The sequence below is a fragment of the Rhinolophus ferrumequinum genome, chromosome 9 (assembly GCF_004115265.2).
Source record: "Rhinolophus ferrumequinum isolate MPI-CBG mRhiFer1 chromosome 9, mRhiFer1_v1.p, whole genome shotgun sequence".
NCBI lineage: Eukaryota > Metazoa > Chordata > Mammalia > Chiroptera > Rhinolophidae > Rhinolophus > Rhinolophus ferrumequinum.
In genome coordinates, this window is record NC_046292.1 from 15,768,699 (window position 1) to 15,791,554 (window position 22,856).

At 40.4% G+C, this 22,856-nt stretch overlaps 1 protein-coding gene across 4 annotated transcripts in view; it reads right to left on the reverse strand.

Annotated features, from left to right (window-relative positions):
* The window catches only part of LUZP1 (leucine zipper protein 1), an 80,864-nt gene that overhangs the window by 37,614 nt on the left and 20,394 nt on the right, over positions 1 to 22,856 (reverse strand). Inside the window, exon 1 of one of the 4 annotated variants that reach the window (XM_033115975.1) lies at positions 21,045 to 21,129. The exons of 2 other annotated variants lie outside the window; for them this stretch is intronic. The gene's annotated coding sequence lies outside the window, so the exon portion shown is untranslated. Of the gene's footprint in view, positions 1 to 4,943; positions 5,066 to 21,044; positions 21,130 to 22,856 lie in introns of those variants that run through there. One more of the 4 variants, XM_033115974.1, reaches the window with a different exon arrangement.

Consider the following 22,856-nt stretch of genomic DNA (forward strand, 5'->3'; position numbering starts at 1 on the left):
GGGATGGAATGAAGGTGGCCTCCCTCCACCAACCTGCAGGAACTGAGGCCCTCCGTCCAATGCCCGCGAGAAACTGGATCCTCCCAGCAACCACTGTGTGAACTCGGGAAGCTGGTCCTTCCCCAACCACATCTTGAGGTGCCTGCAGCCCTGGCTGACATCTTATTTGCAGCCAGTACAAGACCCGAAAGCAGGGGACCCAGCTAAGCCATGCCCGCGTTCCTAACCCACAGAGACTGTGACATAATAATGTATTGTTTTACGCTACTAAATTTTATGCAGCAACATACAACTAAGATACCCTATATATTTAAAAGGGGAAGAGAAAACCTATGCATTAAAAGATTCTTAAAAGACCTACCAATCACAATGTATGGACCTTAACTGGGTCCTGATTCAAACAAACTGTAAAAAAACAAAACAGAATCATTACACTGATGAAACAACTGAAATTTAAATGACTGGAGAGTTTGATAATAGTAAAGAATTCTTACTAAATTTTTGATGTGATATTAAAATTGTGTCTTTTTCTTTAATTTCAAAGGTTCTGAACTTTCAAAGATACATATTGAAATGTTACAGATGAAATCATAGGATGTCTGAAATTTGCTTCAAAATAATACAGGATTGGGGATAAGTGGACGAGGCTACAGATGAAACAAGACTGGCCATGAATTCGTAACTGCTGATACTGGAGGATGTGGGAGTTCATCATGAAGCTTCCTTTTGTATATGTTTGAAATTCTCTGTAACAAAAAGCCTAAGAATGGGGCGTGGGGTGAAGTCCGAGGGCCCTTCTGGGGCCAACATTCTATGACCCCACAGTAGGGCCTAAGACCCCGTGCCGCAGCTCCTCTGACCTTCCCCAGGTGTCCTGAACTGGACACACCACTTCAGTAGCACACTTTCCCACAAACTGTTGAGCACTTTCATCTGATGAGTTACTCACAATTCGATGATTCGGACACTGTGGCCCTAGCAGACAAAGGGAATGGAGTGCTATGATGGTAATCGCTAGAAGGCGCTGGGCACACACAGGAGGAATGACCCCTGGGCTTCCCAGGGTAGGACACCATCACCTGTCACACTTCGCTGTGCCCTACCTGGGGACACATCGGCCTCTGACCCACGTGGGTATTTGTACATTTCCCCCCATGCTGTGTGCAGACTTCATCTTTTCATCCCTTCAAGTTTTCTTTTCATTAAACCTTGAATATCCCCATTGCTGTGAATGACCTATTTTCCCATTTCTAATTTTGTTCAGCTCATCTTTTTAAAATCTCATGGTCTACAGTTCTATAAGAAAAGAACTTCAACAGGGAAGAAATCACATCTGCTTTTTCTGGTCAGGCTTTGATTTGATTCTAAGGTTAGAAAACCCACTGCTGAAGTCCCAGTAAGAAGAGTCACACGATAACGTGAGACTGAGACAGACAAATGAGAACTTAGTGACTGGTTCTCCCTCTTCCTTGGGGCACACATACCACCATTGTGACTGTCACCTTCCCCTTCTACTGTATAAGAGTCCGTCCTGCTCTAATCTGTCGTGATAGCTTCAATCACCCACAAATTATTTAATTTTATCCCTTACCCTTCACCCTCTCTTTAAGAACAGTCCTGTGATATATTCTATTTGAGGGTTTTCAACGCTGACAAAATATTAGAAAAACCTGGGAAACTTGCAAAACTACCACTACTCTCTGACAACTGACCCAATTTCTACAATGAGTCCATGATATGAGAAAGGAGGAATAGGGGAAGAGGGAAAGAAATTTAAACATAATGTGCGTAGTGTGGACTCTGGTCGGATTCTTATTCTAGCAAACTAACTACAGGGACATTTTTGAGATGATCAAGGAAATCTGGTTATGACCTAGGAATTAGATTATTAAGGATTGGTTAATTTCATTAAATTTGATAATAGCAGTATGCTTATGTGAGAAAATGTCTGTATTTAAAGACGCATATGGAGCTTGTGCGAGACCCGTCTGGAGTCCTGGAAATGTTCTGTATCTTGATCTCAAGCATATCTTGATGTGATATGTATGCATCAAGATATATATACATGAATGTATATATAAATATTCACTGAATATTTTCTGAAAATTGTATGTATTTTACTGTAGATCAATCTCAATAATGACCAAATAAATATGGGAGTAAAAATCAGAATCTTAGGTATCGGTATTTTACACAAGCTCCATAAGCGATTCTAACGTGCAGCCAAGGCTAAGAACCATTCTTCTACCTCTGCGAGCTCCAACTTAAGACTCCCAGGTCGTCCTACTTCCGCTGCAACAGGAACTGTGAGACGAGGTAATAACAGAAGCTTGAAGAGGTGATGGAGCAGAGAGAGAGGCACCACTTTGAAATGAGTCAGGAACCAGGGCGAGGAAGGAAAGGCAAGGCGAGTGCTGATGGAGGAAGAACATAGCTGACAGGGCCAGCTCAGATTTTAGTTCTAGCTTTATTACTGACTAACTACGGTTGTGAAATTAGGCAAACTGCTTCCTTTCTCCAGACCACACTAAGATCTCAGCTTGTAAACGAAATCTGGAGAGGAATTCAGAGGAGTCAAGTAAGAACAGGCCCTTTTGAAAGACCCCAGGTTTACCTCTAGCATAGCACAACCGTTCTGTATTATAATTACCTACTTGTTTATCTCCTCCCACCAAACCTTGAGCTCTTAAAAGGCCAGGATTTTGTATTGCAGCTCTGAATCCAAGCACATGCACAGAACTAACTTGGCACATAGTAATGGTTCAGTAAATGTTCAATGGCTAAGCAGCTGAAAATCTTGAGTGCCTCATTTATGTAAGGTTCACTTACAGAGACTTACAAGAAAGAATAATTCATCTCCCACACAGACACCCCTTTTCCAATAACACTGAATAATATTATTTTCCTTACTAACACCAACTGAAGGAAGTCCAGATTCTAGGATATCCAGAATCATCAGAAAGGCTCCCTGGAGGTGTCCTGCCAGAGGCCTCAAAAACCCGTGACTCCTCCTCCATAAATAATATACCTCACAAAAATATCTAATGCTTATCTATTATTTCATAGTTCAAAGTGCTTTTACTCCCATCTCTCAATTAATTCTCACAACAACTCTATGAGGAGGTTATTATCAAATCCACTTTATACACGGAGATACTGAGGCTCTTATTTAAATAATTTGCTGACCTAAGACAAGCCAAAAGCAACTGAAGGAGGGCTTTCATGTGTCGCCTCTTTCTTCAGTGCCCAGAAGAGAAATAGGACCACCACCCCCACTCCCCTGGCTGCTCCAAATGACATGGGATGGCTCCGTCACTAGCTGCTTTGCGTTTTGAGCTGACTACCTACCTTTTCGGTTTTCCTTGGACCCATCAGAATCACTTATACAGATTATTTAAGGCCAGCCCAAGGAGAAAAATCCCGAGACTACAAACCAGTCACACTCAAAAACGACTGGCTAATATCGTTGTGTAAAAGGAAGGCTGAAGGAGTAAGAGCAAAACTTGCCGCAGCAGGAAACAAACTGCAAACCCTCCCCACCAAGTAGCCCCGCGCCACCCGGTAGTTCATACAGCTGATTGAGTTTGTAGCTGTTTTTATATTTTCTTCAGTAATTCCTACTGTCGATTGTTTTCCCCACACCACTGCAAATTCCGCAAAGCTCACGTCTTCTAGTCAGGAAGATAAATGAGCACAGAGTACCCAAACCAAAATTGAACTAAACATGTTTTACTGACCAAGTAATTTATATAAACTGCCTTTCCCAGAATTAAAAATGACCGTACCTTAAGTAATCAACAAGTTGACATTCTTCAACAGAATACATATATAAACTCTAGAGTCTCTAAGAAACAAACACCAAAGGACACTCAGCACCTACAATGAATGATACCAGGCATATCTGTGAGCGAGAGCATTCAACAAAGGTGTGCTGAGAGCTTCAAATCCATTAAAAATCACTTACGGTAGAGTAAAATAAGCAAGAACCAAGGGAGAAGGGTAGGAAATGCCAACTTAATTGCTAACACTGCAAATCAGCCTCTAAGGCAGTTCCACCCAAAGTCATGCTTGGGACCCCAAAAGGGAACACTGGGTGGAAGCCCCCCCCCCCCGTTCCATCTACAGCAGAGGTCTGGAGCCCCAGGGCAGGCATGATGGCACCATGCCATTCTCTGCCATTCTGGCTCCTCCACGAGCATCTCCACCCGCAGCAGCTCACCGTCTCCCCCCAGTTACCCGCCACTACCAAGGCCCAGCCACAGGACTGCAGGAGTGAAGCCCGGCAGCACTACAGTTTAGGAGGAAATCAGCTTGCCACCTGACACTTTCCTGGCACAAGCCTAGACCGATTAGTTTAGGTGACAAACACAACTGCAAGATTCCACTACGCTGATGAAACTCCTCTTTTCCTGCAAACTAAAAATAACCTATTTATCAAATCAGGAGCATTCCTCAAATATTTTTGTCCTGTCAGCAACCCAAACTTCCATTTCCTCCAATACTTAATCCAGGCTAGTGTTTTATTGGATCCAAATCTGCCCGCATCCCCCAGCTTCCCCACTCCTCACCCCAACCCTGTAAACAGAGCAAGAGACCTAACCACTTTCCTAACTCAAGCTTGTCAAGTTTCTTTGCCAATAACAAACACGTACAAAGCTTTCCAGCTGCTGCCGTGTGTAGAGCCACAACTGGAAGATGGGCTGAGCTTCAGCAAAGAATAATGAAAAGCAAAGAAAAAAAAAAGAAGGACAAGACAGGGCATGATGAGGAAGTCAGCTAAATGCTTGTCATTCAGGCAGGAATGGAAGGAGCCCCACCCACTCACAGCAGAGCAGCCGGGTGCACGGTTCCCAGCACAGAACCAGACTGTACTTTATCACCTTCCAACACAGCCATTGAGCCGGCTCTGGGGTCAGATTCATAATCAAAGAGTTACGTCCTACCTTCATCGTTGTTCTGTTCTAAGGTTGAAGTGACATCTTGCAAGGAAACAAACTCCCAGAAATGAAGACAAACAAATCAAGCCTTAAACTGCAGACGTTTTAGTCACAAAGCGCTGAGAGAGCTGGCTCCCATCACACCACCAGGAAGTGGGAGTTCCAAGGAAGCCAGAAACCCTGTCCCCAGTAGCTCTCCTCCTCTCGGGCCCTGGGGCAACTCAGCGCTTTTCCAAAGGTGGAAACTAACTATGAACTTTGAACTTCCTTATAGTCCCTTGTTCTTCGCAATAGTACCAGAAGAATGCCACACTATTGTGCCACCCTATACAGACCTAACAAAGCATTTCCTCTTCTAGAACAGTCATTTGGGATACACATTCGTGTACTTCCCACAAATCCAACTTCCAAGTCTTCTCCCACTCTTATTTTTAACCTTTTTTCATCTCTTTAAGACAAAACAAAAGAAAAAACTGGCTTATTTATAAAATCCACACTCAGAAACATTCCTCCTGAAAAAAAAAAATATTAGCCTGAGACCACCCAAGGTGCACTGCGGTCAAGTTGCAGTGCAGCATCTACTCTGTGCGTCAGAGCAAACTGCAAGCTGGGGCCACTCCAGGATTCATGAAAGCAAAGACTATCAGAGCTGGAGCGATCCTGGGGGATCAATTATCCAGTCCAGCCTTTCATTTTAAAGATGGGGGAAATAGGGCCCAAAGAGAGGAAATGGAGGCTTGGACCCAAGAGCTCGGGTCCAGATTCCAAACTCTTAGGCCACACCACACCGCTCCTAAGACTGCGTTTGCGGGACGGAGCAGCTAAGGAAAGTGGGGGGAAAGAAAGAAAATACAAGGTACCATCAAGCAAGGAGCCCAACTGTGTGTGAACTCTCCTCCTCTGCTGCTCTGCAGAGGGAATCAGGCCACTCACTACTCTTCCATATGCCTTAATTTCAAGAGATTTTTTTCTTCAATTTTACATGATTGTTACTAAACGCAAGATGTAAACTGCCACTCACCCTAACAGAGTTCCCAATCACTGGGCAGGCAAAGTCAAAAACAACCTACTACCAGGATAGAATGACTATCAGAGAGCTCTGAACAGCAAGAGAACATCCTTTGGGGGAAAGGGGCACATTTTTAAAAAGAGACTCAACTGCATGACCCTGAAGGAAACCACATTTCCAGACGTCATCGTCTAGTATCTAGGGCCTTGCAGAAATTTTCAATTCTCTGAATCTTGGTTTCTTTACCAGTAAAATGAAAAGTATCGACTTTCATTCCTCCTAAGGCCCTTTCAAGTTCTAGAAGGCTCAACCTCTTTCCAAGAGGCCCCTGCTAAAGGAAGACAGTAGCCATGACAGTACTCAAAAGGCGAGGTCCAGAAAAAGAGCCTCCAGCTTGGCCAACGGCCTGGAGATGGGTCCTGGCAGACAGGCTTCCTCGCTACTAGTCTTCCCACGACCTGACAATGAACGTCAGTGGTACCCCTAAAATGAAACATGGGGGAAACAGTGCATACTTTCTTCAACAGTGTGACCACTAGAATGTCACCTTTAAGGGTCCCGTGTGACCATCTACAGATGGTTTAAACTGGCCATTGCTGATTGCGTCCATTCCCTCCCTTGAAATCAAATGAACACTTATGGAGTGTCCTACTAAATACACTCTTACTTCCTCAATAGCCAATGCATTCTCTATTGGTTTTCTCTTTCATGTAGCATTTTGCATGGTGGAGATTTAAAGACCTATGGAGGAAAAACAGAAAACTTGAATCACAAGTAAATAACTAGAATGTTCAACTAACAGAGGAAAAAAAAAGACTATTGAGTGTAAGCAAGCTTTCTCAAAAGCACATCAGTCTATACAGCCAATTCAGCGTTCTCTCTTCCGTGGTGGCTCCTTCCCAGGGATGTGGCTGATGGTGAAAATGCAAAATAATGTAAGCAAACAGGGCAAGAGTTTCGTTTTCTGCTGTCTCATCAACACATCTGAATATGGAGACTACACTGTACCAGGGATTAAAGCTAAGAATTAAATCAAGCAAAAGGAAATGCAAGCTCCAATGTAAATTATGAAAAGTACTGCGTCTTAAATAAGCAGGTACTTGCCTGCCCACCCACGAAGCCTGGGATACAAATGATTTCGATCAGCAAGATTATAAATAGTAATTTTCAAACCTCGGTATGGATCTGGAATTACTTGTTAAAATTGCAGATCCCCAGGTACCATCCTCGAATATTCTGATTCATTAGATCCGTTGCGTTTGTATTCTGGTAGTGATGGTCCAAAGACTATACACCTTTTAAAAATACTGTGAGGAGGGGAAAGCTTGTCAGGTCTCCTGGATGCCCACACGTACATTTTCTGGAGCGGTGTAACCTACGTGTTCGGAAGACGGCACGCAGGCTGATTTCCAACTGTCCCAGACCCATTCCCTCCCTTCCGCAGACCCCTGAGAATTAGCACGGGCTGATTTCAATCACTGAACGAGGCACTCCTCCCATCCACCTCCTAAAGCAACTTCGTCCACCTCCTAAAGCAACTTCGGAAGTGAGTGCCACCTCCACCTCTCACACCAAAGACCCTCCTCAGGGGTTACTGAAACGGACCGTGTGGCCACCTTTTCTTTCAGCGTCACTGGCTTCACTGCGGGCTCGGTTCATTTGTTACCTCTCAGAGGAGTCTTCCACACAATCCTATCTCGAGTGAGAGTCTATCTAAAATGAGCACCCCTACTCTACCTTGCTACTTGCTTCTCCTGTTTTATTTCTCCCCTTGGTACTTAGCATTACATGAGAGTCACTGTATTTTACATTTATTTACAGTCTCTCTCACTAGAACACAAGCTCTGCAGTATCAGAAAAGAGGCTTTCCCACCACTATCACTGTATCCCACGCACCCAGAACAGTACCTAGCATACAGTAGGTGCTTGGTAAATGTTTACAGATGCATAGAATACTATTTCAGAAAACAAAATAAGTTCTTGGTCTTTCAACCTGTTCAGTTCACCTGCCATACTCCCTGTCACCAGACTTTTCACTTGGGGTGGCAATTTTTTCCTTTTGACGGTTACATCATTCAGAAAACAGAATCTAGGTGCCAACCCAGAGAGGCACCTGCCACCTGACTTTCACTACTCTACGATAACGTGAGATTTTTCTCCCCCCGCAACTAAACGGCAACAGAGATTTAAAGGTCCATCCTACAGATGTTTCCACATGAAACTCCATAGGAATGACTTGGCTTCTACCATGTGAGGAGTCAAACACAATGTTGGCAAACACCAGTGTACGAGCTGCAACTTTCAACAAAAGCAGAACATACCATGTTTCCCCAAAAATAAGACCTAGCCAGACCATCAGCTCTAATGCGTCCTTTTAATATAAGACCCCGTCTTTATCATATTATATTATATTATATTATATTATATTATATTATATCCGGTCTTACACTAAAATAAGACCAAGTCTTATATTAATTTTTGCTCCAAAAGACGCATTAGAGCTGATGGTCCAACTAGGTCCTATTTTCAGGGAAACACGGTAGTATGCTGGCAACCAAAATCACTTCACTCTATTCTGCATCAGGTCAGCCAAAGACTTTCTGTCAAGACTCAGCTAACTCTCACCACACACATTTGTTTACTCATTCGCTATGCACAGTAGTATCTTATAAAGCACATACTATACTAAGTGCTTTATACACATCACCCTATTCAAACCAGTCCTTCCTACAAGATAGGTATTAGTATCCCCATTTTATAGATAAGGAAATGGAAGCTCTGAGAAGTTTTTTGCAACCAATAAACAAGTAGCAGGCTGGGGTTTGAATTCAGGTCCACTTGAGTTTAAATTCTTGCCTTTTCATTGTAACACTTTCAGTCCTCAGGGTCCCCCATCTCCCACCCCCTGCACTATGCCTGTCACATAGAAGACATCTGATAAATGTTTGCTGAATCCATGAGAGTTGAACAGGATATTTTAATGCAAACTCAAGAATCTGCCTAAGATTACATTCTTCAGTCCAACTTTTAGTTTTAAAAACAAAAAAAAAAAACCAAGGTCATTCAACTCCCTCTAAATAATAAAAAGCAATGGAAAATGTAGCCTTTTCAGTTTAAAAAAATAGTGGGTTTATTCCAAAATGGAACCTATCAAAACGTAATTCATTACTATGGAAATGTGGACATAAAACAAGTGCAATCATACAAGCACTACTGTTTAGTGCACTAAGAAATGGACATGAATTAAAAACAGAGTTCAGGTTTCAGCTAAACTTAAGTTTCGCCTATAAAATAGTAATAAATGCTCTAGCCTCCCTACTTAACAATGGTACCCCCATATTCAAACGTGATAAAACACTTCATAAACTATCAAGTATTATACAAAGATAACTATTAGTGTGATTTGAACCTTGATGACAGAACGAAAGCCTGATATAAGACTTTTAACCTATAAGACCAGCATTATTAAAAGTACCAATGTAGCTGGAGCATTTCAAGAGCTAAATGACCTAAACTCCAAATGATTTATTCTAAAGAAAGAAAGGATATGGCTTACCCAATTATTAATCTTTTTACGTCTCAGTCCTATTTCTCCAACTGCACTATTAAGTCTCTGGATGGCAGAGAGCTGGGATATAAGCGTCAATATATGGTTTTGTTTTGAGCAGGACTAACAACGACATCACCACAATGTCTGGAGGGGAGGAGAGGGAGGAGACGGGGCTCCTCTATGTCCAGATAATAATTCCCTGCCTTCCTGCTAAGACACGTACCCACTCGGAACAGCAGCTGTCAGATCTATAAAATGGGGTGATAAAAAAAAGAGTCCAGATGATTTCTTCCAGCTATAAAAGCTATGATTCTTAGGGACAGGCAATAAACAGTATCAGCATAAGCCTATATTGGCTTCGTCCTCCATAAGCTAAAGGGAAATAAGCAGAGTACAGAAAAAACTCTCAATAATCTTAAATAAAAGACTATATACAGCATTGGTCCTAATGAATGCCTAAAGTGCACTTATCGATGAGATTGGTAAGAAATGAGAACATCTTTTTAAAGCCAGTGGGGTTTGGATAGGTGAGAGAGAGAGATAGTTAAGAGTTAGCTAGTCAGTCGGTTAAGGAACTATTAGAATTGTGTGTATGTGTATGCTGTTTATTTTAAATCATGATCAGGATAAGAAAACCTCACCAGCAGGCTCACCATTCTCTTATTGTTAGCGGGAAAAACAAGTGACCACTGCCCGATCAAAAGCCGGATTACAAAAACAATGAGATTTGGAATGTTGCAACACATTTTAATTTCAGCATAGCCTTCTTACAGTTTCAACATTTCCCCTAATCCATTGCTCAACAACAAAATCTTCCAACTACTCAGCATCTACTAAAGATACAAATCCCACCCTATCAAACTTTCCTGAGGAAATAAGATCACTTAAAAGAATTTTTTCCCCTGGTTCATTCATTTCCTGCATCTGTTTCTGTAACTACAGACGACCCATGTGCCAGAATCACAATCCAGTTTTACATCTGCAAGAGATCAATCAAGGCTGGTAGAATTTTAAAGACTACAAGTGCACCCAAATAGACAACAAATATTAGTGGAATAAACATATTTGGAGTACAAGTGACCAACGCACAAATAAGATTTATGAGAAGCACCCACAACGTCTACAGACTAAAGTCTAAATTCCTTAGTCTCAAGTCACTCAAAGTGCTGGCACACTGGCCATTATCGTTTTTCCTTCCCTGGACAGACTGATGTACTCAGTATTTCCTGAGGAAAAACCCCTTCGTGTTACTCCTTTACGCAGACGTTTCCCCTGCCTGCAATGACCTCCATCTCATCAAACCTCCCCAAGAACCAATTCCAGGCCATGTCCAGCTCCATGCAGCTCCTGCACACCCACCGCCCACGCGCTCTTCCCTTCCCGAGCACCTCCTGCCATGCAGCGTGTGAGCACGTACTACTGTGACAGCTGCATTCTTCGCCTGCATAGCACACTCTCAGACACACTTTTTGAGTTTATACCATGTATCACTCCAACTACAGTGCAAACCTCCTTGAAGGTGCAGTACAGACTTGGTATTTCTTTGTATTCCCACCGGTATAATGTCATGAATGTAACAGTTATTCAAGAAAGATGTGTTGAAGACAAAAAAGCAGAAGAGGGAAGGAGAGGGAAGTATCCTCGGGATACAAGGTAACAGTTAAAATCAAGCCCTTATTAATTACCTGAATCCTGCGGTGGTTTACGGAGTACCACGTGCATTTCTCAATGGTTTGTTCCTAGCACTTAAAATAAATAAAAACCGCCCCCCCCCTCGGGTCGTTGCCTTCCTCTCCCACTTCATTTCCTATCATACTCTCCGTGTGCTCTGCCCTCCCTCTCACCATCCGCCCCACGCACACCGGCCCCCTGGGGTCCTCACCTCGACCAACTCATCACAACCTTGGGATCTCTGTACTGGTAGCTTCCTCTGCGTCCCCCAGATCTTCCCAAGGCGCCTCCTTCTTTGTAATCCGAGTCACAGTTCACAGGTCACTTCCTCAGACATGCCTTCCCCGACAAGCCTAGCTAACGCTGCACTCTCCTCCTCCCCTTACTCCCTATTGTATCAAATTGTCTGACATCCCTCCACCTCGTCCCTCGTCCTGAAATTATTCTGTTGATATTTTTACAGCTTGTCTCTCCCAACTAGGACGTAAGAGCCATGAAAGCAAGAATTGTGTCAGTCTCGTTCACCACGGTACCCAGTACCTAGAACACTGCCTGGCGTGCAGAAGACGGTCGAGAAATATTAACCAAGAAAAAGAATGAGTTTGTTTCCTCTCAGCTAATACTATAGTTCTCAAGAACACGAACGCTGTTTTCTACTTCATCTCCCACAGCATCTACTAGACCAAGTGCACTGTCGTCATTCAATACATGCTCTATTATAGTCTTTTCTGGCACACCCTTCCAGTTATATCTTTGTATCAAAAATATTCATTAAGTATCTACTATGAGCCAGGCACTACACTAGGTGTCATTCTAATTTCTTACTTTTCAATTTATCCTGTTTATCACTGATATTCTGAAAGGTCCAACCCTTGGTCATAAACTAAAGAAGCCTTGAACCCCCTGCCCACACCCCCCAGTCAGATGACCTCATTTTACTGACCTATGAAATGCAACTAACTGCAGCTACCTGCAGGGCACCATACAAACTTAGCAGTTATTTTTCATGGCAGAGACCACACAGAGCACTTCACTGTTCAATTACATGTCAGTCTCTCTCATCTGTTACTGTCTTTCAAGAGACTGTTTCTCAAAAAACAACTATAAAAGGCATTCTTGAGAAATCTGGAGACATCGAAAATGGATCGATATTATATATTAGAAACATACTTGTTTAAAGTGTGATAATGGATGGTATGCTGGTTATGTAGGAGAGTGTCCTTATTAGGGGTTACACATCTGCAAGTTATCAAATAGTTACGAAAAAATGGATACACATATACAGGTATTTATAGCTATATAAATGTAAGGCAAACAATGAACAATTATTGAATCCAGATAAAAGGTATGAGCATTTATTAGACTACTGTATTAGCTGTTCTGTAAGTTTGAAATTTTTCATAAGAAGTTGGTAGGGGAAAATGTTTCTCTTAAAATAATACACACATTTCTCTACGTTGTAACTACCTGTTTGGTGCGCAATATCAGCTTTAACATACAATTAAATAAACACTGATTCTGAGAGTTTTATAGGATCCACAAACTGAACCACTAAAACACAAGCAATATAGACGTAAGAGATAAAGAACAGGAAAAACTACCCAAGGCAAAGACAACTTCCAGTCCCGACTAGGCCAGGTCCCTTCCGCTTAAGCAGCTTTGGGCTCAGAAGAGGAAGACACCATGTTCTGGAACCCTGCTTCCAGAAACCAGCTGCTCAGGACAACACATGCTGACCCAGTCCTTCAGCCTGACCCTCCCCGGGAAAGAGGCTACGCCTGTGATGGGAAACTAAACCACAGAATCAGTGACATTATATGTGAACAGAGCTTTCTAAGCTCACGAGTCTTTTGAAAATACCATTTGGTTTTTTTACTGCTGTTATTACTTAAGCAGATGTTAAGAACTATAATCACAACCACGAAAGTAATAACTGACTCAGGCAAGGATCACTGATGGATGCTGAAACCATCTGGTAGGAGAACAGGATATTCACATTGTCTCAAGGTCACCCTACAGATTACTTACACAGGGCAGCAGGCACCTTTACAATGAAGAGATCAAACTTACCATCAACAGTAATGGGACAAACTAACATTATGTGCCTCCCAACATAACACACTGTCATCTATGTAATATTCCTTATCAAAAATGTGTACCCTGCATCTAATCTAAGCATAAGATAACAATCAGACAAATCCAATTCATGAGACATTATAACTGGCCTGGACTCTTCAAAAGAAAAGTGTTACTAAAGACACACCAGCTGTTCCCGTAAGCAGCCTGAAGTTACCTCTGAAAATGGTTCGCTGTTCGCTTAACCCAGGGAACCCCACAAATTCATGTAAATCGAGAGGTTCAAATCTACGGGTTCACTTTAAGAACACTCGTGAAACCGCCCAGGCCATCAAGCGTCTGCAAGTCTGAGAAGCCACCACATACCACCTAAAGGACGTCCCGTTCCAAAAGCCATGTGTGCCATTCCATCGTTACAATGGTGGAGTTGGGAGGTGTGCTTAGGCCAAACAGGGTTGGATGCAGGGTCGTTGGCCCAAAAAGAGTGCAGAATTTTTACTGCACATGCTTAAAAAAGCAGAGTAACGCTGAACTTAAGGGTTTAGATGTCGACTCTCTGGGCACTGAACACATCCAGGAACAAAGCTCCCAAAATGCAGCGGGGAATTTACAGAGCTGGTGAGCAGTTAACCCACACATGAAATCCCCTGCCGCATTGAGATGGTCCTAACTGAAAAAGAATAAATTGTTCTTAAACCAGAAAAGGAGGCTGCACAGAAGAAAAAGATCTCCCAGAAGAGACTGAAGAAGCAAAAACGTATGGCCCGGGAGTAAATTCAGCATCAAATAAACGCTAATAAAAGTAAAAAACAAAACAAAACAAAAAGACACACCAAAAAAGTTAAAGTGGAGGAGCTGTTCTAAATCAGCAGTCTTCAAACTAAAGTTTTATTGAGTACAGCCATGCCCATTCATTTACATACTGTCTATGGCTGCTTTTCTCTTGCAAGAGACAGTATAGCCCACAAAACCACAAATATTTACTATTTGGTCCTTTAGAGAAGAAGTTTGCCAATCCCTGCTCTAGATTAAAAGGGATATGACAACCAACTGTAACAAGAAATCTTTAAAGTGGATTCTGAATAGGGAGGGGAAGCTATAAGACACATTTACAGAAAGACTAGGGATATTGAATATGAATATCGGAAATTGTATCAATGTTGAATGTGGAAGTATTTAGGGGTTATAGGTCATGATGTATGCAACTTGCTTTCAAATGTTTCAGAAAAAAATTACACTAACAGATAAAGCAAATGTGACAAAATATTAACAACTGTGAATCTGGGTCAGTGGTTCTCAAACGTTTTGATCTCAGAACTCCTTTATACTCTTAAAATTACCTAAGACCCCCCCGCCAAGGGCTTTTGTTCATATGCATTGTATCTATCTATATTAGCCATGTATGAAATTAAAACAAAATTTTAAAACGTACTGATTTTCAAATAAGCTCATTATGTTAACATAAATAACATATTTTTATGAAAAATAACTAAAGTTGCCTGACCACTGCACGGTACACCTGAAGCTGATGTAGAATAATAATGAATGTCAACTATAATTAAATACATGTATGGTCACGGGATGCAAAGCATAGCATAGGAAATACAGCTCATAGTATAGTAACAGGTGTATATGATGTCAGAGGGGTAGGAGATTAAGAGGGGGGTTATCACTCTGCGAGGGGTGTAAACGTCTAATCATTACATTGTGTTATAGACCTGAAACTAATAATAAAATTTTAAAGAAAAATAACTAAAATTTCCAAAAGCAAAAAAAAAAATCTAATGAGAAGGGTGACATTGGTTTTACACTTTTGCAAATCTCTTTAACACCTGTTGGGGCATATGTGCTTCTGCATTCAAGCATTATAATATAGTATTCTGTTTGAAGTGCATGAAGAAAATCCAACTTCACACAATATGTACTTTAAAAGGGGGGTATTTTAACAGCCTTTTAAGATGACTAGCAATACTATTTTTTGATATTACACCATAACTTGACAAGTGGCAGTTTCTCACAGGTTAGTTGTGGAATCTGAAGCCATATACGTGAATTTTTCATACTCTTGTTACATTAAAATCCATTGGTCTGCCTTGCCATTTGAATGGATCTTTTATCCAAGCATGATTTTTATAAAATCACACATTGATCATTTGGAAAATACTGGTTCACTAAGCTGACAGACATGCAGACCTTCTAAATGTTGACAAATTTCATTGTCCAATATCAAAAAATTACTTTTGTTAATATCACACCACCAATCTCATCAAAAAACAGACTAAGTACTGGGAAGCTGGCAAGCTCACAGTGGTAGGTAGATAAAAGTTATGCAAAATTCTAATTTTTGCTTGAAGATGCAAATGTTATCATTGGCAATAAATCCTGTCAATTGTTTTCCTTTAAATGACAAGCATCATGTCATTCAATTCCAAGAAAATGCCTGCCAAGTACCCAAATCTGAGTTTTTCTGTCAATCATTCTTTCACGTAAAAATGTTTCATGAAAAAAGAGGTTAGTTTAGCTTGCAACTCAATCATACCAGTGTTTTTCCTCAAATAACCATTGTACCTTGATATGCAGAAGTGCTTCATAGAACTTCCCATTTCATCACACAGAATATTGAGAAGATGTGTACTCAAAGGTCAAGATTTAGTAAAATTAATGATTTTTACTGCTTCATCAAGGACATTAGGTGAACGTGATGTTGGCATTTTTGTTTTACTGCAAGGGGATGGCAGACGTGATTCTCACTCATGCGACCTGGATTTGTGCTAAGGCACCAGCAGGTTTATCCAACACTGACTGTTTCTACATCATCACTACAAATGTCACCACAGTGAAAAAGGCAAATGAGGTCTTCGTATTATTATGAAAGTTTTGACCTTGTAGATTGCCTTAAAGGGTCATGGGAACCCCCAGGGATCTGTGTGTAAACCCTTTGATAACCAATGAAGTAGGTGAAAAGTATGAGTGTTCATAATACTCTTCACTCCACTGTTTAGGTTTAGAAATTTTCACACACAAAAAAAATAATAATAATCGAAGGGGGTAAAAAAAAAAAAGAAGCCATAAAAAATTCTCAACTATTTTAAAGAGCAAGAGAAAACACCTTCCCCAATATTAATGAATACATGATACAGCAATATTGTTTTGAAAAACAAAGACTAGTGGAAATTAGCTGTTGTGCATTATTAATCAATGAAGGCCCAATATAAAAACCCCACTCCCTGGCGTTCATTTCAAGAAGAATCCACGTAACAAGGAACTATTGCCAACAAAACAAATACAGAACCACCGTTCCTCCTTTTGGGCTAAATGTATTTTGGAATTCAGAACTTTTTAAGATTTTGTAAAGACAATATAATAGGAACAAAGGTGGCACTCAGTAGGGAAACACATTTATGTTTCTATAGTTCAACATATGAATAATCACACTAAGTAGGATAAATAAAGATTATAAATAGCCTCATTTTAGTTCAGGTCAGGTTTTGCCATGAAGTGAACTATGGTTTTCATTTTTAAGTGCTTTTTGGTTTTTGAAATTGCATATAAAGAACTGTGGACTCCTTGGGAATACGCTACACTCCCATTCCAGTCATTTAATCAGCCTACACGAGTACCAACTCGTGGGGTGGGGTTTAGGTAGAATCTTCTGAGATTTTCGAGAGTTATATTTGTGATTCCGATATAGATGTACGTTCCATTGAAGATTTGGGAAAACCACATTACCAGGAACAGGCGGTAAGGAACAGGCACACTGCCAACTAGATCATTTTCATCGGGCGTCAAAGGGACCAGGGAGAACCTGGGATGGACAGGGTACCACCAACAGCTTTGGACTGGAACTGTCGTCACAATTCACAGGCAGCTAACTCACGATCTTAGAGCCACGCGTAACTCTCTAAGGCTGAAAACAGGTCCTTGAAGGAAGGGAGGAGCATTAAAAACTAAAACTATGCATCAATTTTATACTTAAAATATGTAATAAGTATACGTTCTTTCCACTTGATGCCACAAATTAAGGATCAGAATTTGGAGGAAAATTTTTGTGACCCTTAGCCGAAATACTGGCAAATGCCTGATATTATGCCTTAACCTGATTCTAATTTAGTAACAAAGTCGTACACTGAAAACAGTAGTGAACTGACAGTCCAGGAGCCCTCACTTCTCATCTCAACTCAGCCACTACTTGCATAGCCAGGAACACGGCGAACACCCAGCAAATGGGACGTTAAATGAACCCAACATTTTTATGCCTCCAACTCATCATTTATAATAAAGGACATGGGATAAAAGACCTTAAAGGTCTCTTTTAGCTATAAATCCTTTAATCCAGGTGTATTTTAAATGACTGAGCTGGTCAGAATTAATTATGAATTAATTTCTTTTTAAAGAAAGAAAGGATCCTTAATTGAACAGGGGGAGGAAAAGGTTTTCCAGCAAAGGTAACAGCATGCACACGAGTTCTGTTAAGAACAAATGAAAGTATAACCAGACCTATCGTGCATTTGTCCCCAAGGACCTTATCAACTCACACGAATTTAGTGGTGACCTTAAAGACTATCTAGTCCAAATCCCTTTACAGATGAGAAAACTAAGCCCCTGAAAAATTACATGATATGCCCAAAAGCCATACTTGCTGGCTGTGGCAATGCTGGGACTAAAACCCCTATTTCCCCAATTCTCAGTCAAGAGCTCACGACCCAGAACTGCAGAACTTCAGTGCTACCTACATGGTGGCAATGACTTCGATTAACACATGCTGCTTCGGGACTTCTAGTTCTACATCGTATATCGTAGGAGGTGGGCAACGTATGAGGTGGACAACGAATTCAAGGCAAGTCGATCCAAAAACCCACAAAGAAAATATTTACAAGTCATACATCTGATAAAAGACTTGTATCCAAAATATACAGAGAATTCTTATAATTCAACAATAAAAAGACAAATTACCAATTAAAAAACGGGCAAAGGGTTTGCATAGGCATTTCTTTCTCCAAAGGCGATACACAAAAGGCCATTCAGCACAGGAGAAGAGAAGCTCCAACATCAGTAGTCCTTAGGGGAATGCAAATCAAAACCACAGTGAGGTCCCGCCGTGCACCCACTAGGATGGCTGCGATCAAAAAGCACTATAACAAGGATGAGGAGAAACTGGAACCTTCGTACATTGCTGGTGGGAATGCAACATGGTACAGATGCTATGAGAAAAAGTTTGGCAGTTCCTTAAAAAAATCAAACATAGTTATCATACAACCCAGCAATTCCACACTATAGGTGTATACCCAAGAGAAATGAAAACTTACATCCCTACAAAAACTTGTACAGCAATCTTTATTCATAATAGCCAAAAAGTGGAATCCACCCAAATGTCTTCATCAACTGATGTAAAGATAAACAGGGCGGCTGGAGGGCTCAGTTGGTTAGAGCGCGAGCTCTCAACAAATTTGCCGGTCAATTCCCACATGGGATGATGGGCTGCGCCCCCTGCAACTAAAGATTGAAAACGGCGACTGGACTTGGAGCTGAGCTGCGCCCTCCACAACTAGATTGAAGGACAACAGCCCTGGAGAAACACAGTTCCCCAATATTCCCCGATAAAAAAAAAATTAAAAAAAAAAAGTTAAACAAAATATGGTATAATTATACAATGAGATATTATTCAGCCGTAAAAATGAAGTACTGATACATGCTACAATGTGGATGAACCTTCAAAACACTGTGGTAAGTGAAAGAAGCCAGACACAAAAGTCTACATACTGTATGATTTCATTTATGTGAAATGTCCAAAATAGGCAAATCCAGAGAGACAGCAGATTACAGTGCCAGAGACTGTGGGTAGGGGAGAAAGCAGAGTGACTGCTAATGGGTATGGACTTTCTTTCTGGAGTGGTGAAAATGTTCTGAAATTAGTGATGATGGTTACACAACCCTGGGGATATACTAAAAAAAACAATGACTTGTACACCCTAAAACAATGACCTTTATGGTATATGAAGTATATCATATATATTTTTGTTTGTTTTTGTTTTGTTTTAAAACACACACAGACACAAAAGTTAGCTTCCCGATCATGCCCTCTGAGGTTAGGAAAAGAAAAATACCAACACAAGGTTAACGCATCAAAGTCTCAATTCAATATTTACTGAGCAAGGCATGTGCTATAAGTAGGAACACAGAGATAAATACTCCGTGTTTACGATATTCATAGTCTATTATAAGTAGACAAAAGTAAGCAAATGATTATAACACAACATGAAAAGTGCCAACAACAAAAGATGTACAAAGTACAGAAGGAGTTGACTTATTATGGAGCCAGGAAAGTTTCACAGAAGAAAAGATGTCTAAACTAGATTTTAAAGAATGAACAGAAGTTCTCTCCAGACAGCTAAATGGGAGCAAAAATGTTACCTATCAGTCCATGCTAAGCGTCATAACAGCATTTAGAAATGGGACAAATCATTTCCCGGAGTGATCTAAAGAGCTTCAGAATGAAATTTAAGTTGATCTTTGAGAATGAGTAGAATATGATTATGTGTAAAAAATATGAACTGGACTTTGAGACAAACTGAAGAAATAACTCATGAGCAAAATACAATTAGAAATGCATATATTTAGTTAAGCACAGTAAGAGTAACCCAACCAGACTGGTTAAGTAGCACTGACTAGCTGCTGTTGTTGGGTTGATTTGGGTAGCATTTTAATTTGTTTCGTGCAAAGAAATACTGCCTCTAGTATTTCAGTTGCTTCAGTTGTTTTTTTGTACATAGAAAATCTACGTGCCAGGCTATCTACTATCTATCTTACTTTCTATTTATTTATTTATCTACCTACCTACTTCACTACCTATCTACCTACCTATCTTTTCTCATTTAATCTTCACAACAAACCTCAGCTAAGTATTAGTAGACTAATTTTAATGAGGAACTCAACTTCAGAAAAATGACAGAAAAGTACAGCTCACAGTACTATATCTATGCATTCTGTTCAGTGTCAGAAATTAAAACGCAATTCATCTTTAAGACCACCCTAAGAACTAGGTATTATTAGCACTTCTACTTGTAGATGAGAAAACTGAGATTCAGCAATTTGCCTGGGATCACACTGGTAATCAAAGGCCGAACTGGGAATTAAATCCAGGTTTGCCTGATCCTAAAGCTCTCTTCCACTAGGTATATTGCTTCATCTATCCTTATTCATTATTCAGTCTAATTCAATACGCTTCCATTTTTACACTCTGCATTTCCAGTGACCAGTAGGGAGTAGTAGTCTCTTGCATGTACAAGCACAAAATACATTTGCTAAGACACTGTTTCTATGTACTAGACCTAAGGGAAGGCTAACAGCCAGAGAAATCCTAGCCAAGAGAAACCCCAACAAAAGGTGACTTCTCAAAAAATTCTTTTCTCTTCAGGTTTTTCCAAGAGGTAGAGAAGAGCCTCCAATGCTACAGCAGACTAGCCTAAGGGACAGAGGCAAAGAAACCTTTTCATCAAGGAGATAGGGTTAATTCTGACCAAGATCTGCTTACAGCAATGCAGAGGCCATGCAGTACATACTGCAGCAAAATGAGGTGCTGACAGCTGAGAGATACCAAGCCATATAAGGCCACTAAAAAAATGAAAAAAATTAAAAGCTAGAAGTACTTAGATCCTACAAATGCCTCTAAACAACTGCAGGAAACTGACACAGGACAAAAGACTCGACTTTAGCTGAAGCAGTTCAAGAGTTAAATCCACTAAAACAACTCACATGACAGCAACAGCTCATGCGGGCAGCTCACATCTCCCACTCATTTTACCTTTTTTTCACACAGAAAAGGTAAGCTGTTTTCTCAGTTCCCAGCGAATCCGATACCCTCCCAGTGCTGTTTCTCAGCTTGCTAGATGCCAGAGTAGGACCTAGGAATGACGCAGCATCCTTCCTACCTTCCCTCTAAAAGCAGGAAGAGAATCAAGAACCTCCCTTCTCCTTCCAAACACCACAGATTTGCCCTACTATACAAGAGAGGAACTGTTTCGACACTCATCCCTAACCACTTTTTTTTTCTTTCAGACTAGGGTTAAATCATCTATTAAATTTCAGTCCATTGAATTTTTGTTCCGGTGTCCTTAGGCAAGTTCCTTCACAGGTTTCTCATCTGTAAAATGGGGCTGAATATGCTAGACTCTAGACCTTACCTCTCTCACAGGAATGTCATTTGAAAGAAATGTTAAAGTACTAGGAAAAGTTAAAAGCACAATAACAATTGCTAGCATTTATTGTGTCATGCTTACTTTGTGTCATTCTAAGCCCTTTGCATGAACTCATTTATTTCTCACAACACTATGAGGTAGATACCATTAACCCCATTTTTCAGATGAGTAAACTGAGGCACAAAGAAGTAGAGTTCCTTTCCCACGTTTACATACATATCATATGGTACAAATGGAATTCAAACCCAGACCACATCAGTCAGAAATATGAATGTATATTACTAAACTAATGTAATATGTAATCAAAAGTATATTGGAATACAGCACATGGCTTAAGGAAGCAAACACAATAATCTAGTCAACCATTCAACAAATATTTGAATTCTACTTTGTTCCCACCATTGTATACCATCATTTGTATGCATTCTGAGATAAACATGTGACAGACACATTTCTGTGGAACAGAGGCTCTGAAATCACACAGATCTGTCACTTACTAGCAGTATGGGCAAGTTACTTAGCGGTGTCTCAGTGTCTTCACATGTAAGACAGGGATAATAACTACCACACAGAATTGTTTAAGGACTAAATGCCTTAGAAAGTCATATCAAAATAGTGGCTGGCATATAGTAAGTACTAAGCAAACGTCATCAGCTACAATCGTTAATATTTTTTCACCCTGTCATTTTACGTATTTTCCATATAAACAAACACCTAAATAATTCTGGCCTCGGAGCTGTCATATAATCTTGAAATGGACGTATATATTGGATTTCACATTTCAGCACCTCCACACTTTGGTAATATTTTCTCGCAAATTTATAATCCATGTAACATTGCCGCTGACATGAGTTTACATTCTACCATTTTTAATTTGTAGCTACACTGCATTTCTTACATGTCGAATGACATACTGCAAACACTCATCTCAATTCAAATTGTCACATTTCTGATTAATTGGTAATTGACTTTAAGAGTTACTGTACATGGCTTTTTATCAAAACACCTCAAATTAAAATGGTAGAATCTTCTCAAAAATTATTTACTCTACCTTCTCATTTGACAAATCTCAATAATGATTTATTTACTCCACCTTCTCATTTACTCAAAGCCCAAAGAGTAAAGTGATTTGCTCAAGTTTATATAGCTAGATAAGGACAAAGATTGAACCAAAACCTCCAGACGCAGTCCAAAGTTTTTTCATCATCTCTCTGGGCTGAATAATTCTATTTCCTGTTAGGAAAGGAGATAAACATCTGAGGACGGAGAATGACTCAAATCTTTAAGGATTAAAAAAAAAAATTTCAGGATGCACGGCTTCAACGATCATTTCACATAGCAAAACAAGACAACAAAAAAAAAGTGGCATTACTCAGTACTATTTTCTCAAAAAATCATGTCTCAAAAACTTGCTCTAC